Source organism: Tiliqua scincoides, chromosome 3 (assembly GCF_035046505.1).
Source record: "Tiliqua scincoides isolate rTilSci1 chromosome 3, rTilSci1.hap2, whole genome shotgun sequence".
Lineage (NCBI taxonomy): Eukaryota > Metazoa > Chordata > Lepidosauria > Squamata > Scincidae > Tiliqua > Tiliqua scincoides.
In genome coordinates this window covers 110,237,312-110,241,308 of record NC_089823.1, presented here as the reverse complement: position 1 = coordinate 110,241,308, position 3,997 = coordinate 110,237,312, and the positions used below count along the sequence as shown (strand labels likewise).

The following is a 3,997-nucleotide window of genomic DNA, read 5'->3' as shown; positions in this document are numbered from 1 at the left end:
AGTGCTGGCTTGTGGAGGCCGATGCAAGCCTTTGCGCTGGCTTCCCCCTCGCAAGTTGTGTTGGCCCAGCGGGCCAACACAATGAAGAAAGGTAGGTGGGGGAGGCAGGAGGGAGGCGTTCCTGGCCAGGGGGGAGGGTGGGTGGTGGGCTGCCCTGGGGGTGGGCAGGTGGGGAGCAGAAGGCAGGGCTGGGATCTGGCAGCTATGCTGGATCCCAACCCTCATTGTCTTCAAGTCACTCTGGTCTCCTTGGACTTGTGCCACCTCAGGAGGTGGCACAAGTCCAAGGAGACCCATAGGGGCCAGCAGCCCTTACCTGGAGGTAAGGGGAAATGTTTCCCCTTGCCTCTGGCTGAGCTGCTTATGGACACAATCCTACGCTGGATACAGTACAAGCTTCTTGGCTTGCCTGTTCCAGTGCGGGATAGGATTGCACCCTAAGTTTTGTATGGTGCCTCACCTCAGCTTTCAAGCAGCCCTTCTCCCTCCCCTTCAGAGCCATTCTATGTGCTACAAATGAGATGCTTCCATTTTGGTCTAGGAGCCAGAATGGCTCTGAAGGGGGAGGAACCACTTACATGCCGCAGTAAGGCACCATGCAAAACTTAGTGCTTTGCACCCCCTCTATCTACACTATTGTGCCTGCCTCTTCTTTTGCCCTCCTTCTGCAGGCATCCAAATGGTCTCATGTTTCATCTTGAAGCTCATTGAAATGTTACCAGCATCTGTTTCAGTTACCACCTGGAATGTGAGCAATAATGGCCCAAACTCCACCTTTTTGATCTTTCTTGTGAAAAGAAAGAAAGGCTATTGTAGTATTTATGTGCACAGGTGCTGAGCTTTGAGATGTCTTAGCATATGTGGCAACAAAGCAGGCACATCTGCGTCTGCGCAAAGAGCACACTCTTTGGAGAGCAGCCTTGAAACATGCTGAGTGTCTGAAGCCCAGTGAAGTAAACAACAGGATCATATCTAGGAATGTGTATTGTGGTTAAGCTAGAGCAAGCCGGTCATCTAGCTTAGTAACCTTTAATAACCCTTAATGTTGTAACAGTATTGCTTCATGTTTTTGAGATTCAATAAAGGCTGAGCGGGCTAGCCGGGAGGGGCGCATTCTCTCTCGATCTCCTAGCGTTCTGCTTCTAGCTCTCCTGCCAGCATTTACCCTTTGAATCCATGACTACCGTCTCATCCTTTCTCTGATTCCTTGCTATTTCAGTTTCTACTAACCCTTCAGTGCATCTGCTTTCTGTACTCCCAGCAAGCCACAAGGCCCTAGGCCTTGTGGGCTTCCCAAGCAGTGTCAAACTGCGACATCTTTCAGTGCTCTGCACTCCCACCAAGCAACAAGGCCCCAAAAGCCTTGGGTGCTTCCCAAAGCAGCATCTTGCACTGCTACAGGCTATTATGTTCTTTTTTAAAAGAAGAGATATTCCTAACCTTTATATATCTATGGAGGTGTATGTGTGATTCAGGACCATGTTCTGCTTACCAAATGCCTCACCACAAGCCCCAAAGGTCTAAGGATTGTTCAGTGACTTCAATGAACTTTTAAAGCATACCTTTTTTAAAAAAATTTTTAAATATTTTTCAAAAACAAATATAAACAAACACACAACACAAAAAAACCCACAAAAAACATAACACTTACACAAATGAGGGTGCAGGAAATCATATATCATCATATATCACTAAAACTAATAAATCATTACATATCTTAATCCATTTCCTCTTCTAAATTTACCTCTTAATATCATTTTTCATTCATCATTCATCTATCATATATCAAATTATATATATAAAACAATCATCTAAATGCCCTATCATATATTTCTAAAACTTCATTTTCAACCAAGCATAAAAAGGTTTCCATTGCTCAATTTGTGTTGGTTTTTGTTGGTGATCCAAAATTTCTGAAAGTCTGTCCATTTGCACCACATTCATTATTTTTTCTTTCTCTTCTTCCTCACTCTCCATGGAACATATCTCAAAATTTTAACTTTAATGTCAAATGGTTGGCAACCTTCAGTCTCAAAAGACTCTGGTATAAGCCTACAGCACCCGGTATTCCCAGGCGGTCTCCCATCCAAGTACTAACCAGGCCTGACCCTGCTTAGCTTCCAAGATCAGACGAGATCAGGCATGTGCAGGGTAACAGTTGCAGACCGCTATCCGTTCCTTTTCCTGTGAGGCCTTCAGTAATTTATCTCTGTAAAAGGTCCTGATGAATTTCACATAAGTTTCTCTTGGTAATTCATGTTTTCTCAGATAAAAAGTGCTCACTCTTCTCACTGGATCCAATTCTTTAAATATTTCCTCCATCGATGTATCAATCCCTTCTAATATTAATCTGGCAATCCGTCATGACGTATCTTCTCCTTTCTCTTCTGGTATATTTTGTATCCTCACCACTCGAGCTGCACTATCCATTTGAATTTCCATTAACGGTGTCTCTGCATTATGCTGATTTTCTTTTGTCTCCGATATTTTATCTTGATCTTTTCTTATAATTTCATCTAGTTAAAGCATCCATGCTGACTTGGGTCTGTACAGATTGGTTTATTTGTTGCTGTACCATTGCCAATAGTTTTTCCATATTATCTTGCATAGTCTGTTTCCAGTCTTTCCCTTTTGATTCCTTTTGTATTAATTTTCTAAGTCCCATCTCCAACACTGGCAAGCTTTCGACTTTCGCTGTTTTAGCCGCCATCTTTGTTAATGTTCATTAAGACCACTAGATGTCCTCAGTGTATTGTCTTCCTTGCTTCACTTATAACCACAAATCCAGTTCTTGCAATGTCTTTTTAAATCCACTAGATGTCACTGGTACACTGTTCTTGTTTTATTTTTGTTTCTTATCTACTGTGTTTATACTTGTAGCTTTGGCAACCGCATTCCTCAATCCGCAAGAACGTCAAAACATCCAGCTGCACTCCCAAATGATAGTAGCAAACCAAGGCAATAAAGACTCCAATGCACAAACTTTATCCAAGGACAGTTAATTTATAATCCATGGAAAAGTTGTAAAGTTATACTTATATTTTCAGATAACCACAACAAACTTGGTAAATCTCTTCTACAATTTCTCCTCACACTGATAAACAGCTGGGGGGGGATCTCCCCCTCCTCTTCTTCTCATGGCAAGAAAGAACCAAATTAAGCAATCAAATTACTCAGTTCACGCCAGGCATACACAAACGGAGTAACACTTACTTAAGTCTTTCAGTGTCTTTCACTGCAGGGGCCTTCAGCTTGATTCAAAATGAATTCTTCACCATTGCTGCCAAGACGGGCTTTATCTCCTTAGGAATTGTGCCATCACATGGAGGAGTTTGTCTCTCCTGACAAACAATCCTCGGATCTCCTCGGATTCACAGTTTTTGGGAAAAAACAGAGTGCCTTTCAAGAGCCCGAGCAAGGCACGTCTGCTCAGTGCTGGCCAGCCCCTCCCCCTCCCCCTCAAATGGATATTCCTGTGAGAGTTTCTGCCCCAAGTGAAAGCAGCACTGAGTCCACCTCTGAATTTAATGGGGGCAAAGCTTTCATCTATTGACTTTTTTGAAGCTACATATGCAAGCAGAAAGAAAGAGATCTGACCCATACCAAGCTAACCCAAAATACATCACCAGAGGTTGCAAGACTATTTCAGGCAAATGTTCCTTTGTCAATTGTCAGGGGTACTTTTTTCTTTTTCTTTTTTTTTAAGTTAAGAAGCTGATTGGGGTGCTTCTCAAATGGAATAGCATACAGCACTCTCAGGAACAGTGGCCATCTCAGGAATAGCGTAGAACAGGGGGAATGGCATTGTATTATATATAGGGTACATCAAAGAACAATTTATAACATTGGCTTCCAGAGTTATGGGCATGCAACTTATGAATGTCAAAGGTATAGATGGCTGTGTTGGTGCTTTCCAACATGCAAAGCATGTTTATTTTGATGTGCAGGCCTGATAATGCTGGGCTGGCTGTTTCAAAGTGTATACATTCTGACTTTC

At 42.7% G+C, this 3,997-nt stretch overlaps 1 pseudogene; it reads right to left on the bottom strand.

The window, feature by feature from the left end:
- Positions 1-2,049: 2,049 nt before the first annotated feature.
- On the bottom strand, positions 2,050-2,166 carry LOC136646836 (5S ribosomal RNA; annotated as a pseudogene).
- Between the last annotated feature and the right edge of the window lie 1,831 nt (positions 2,167-3,997).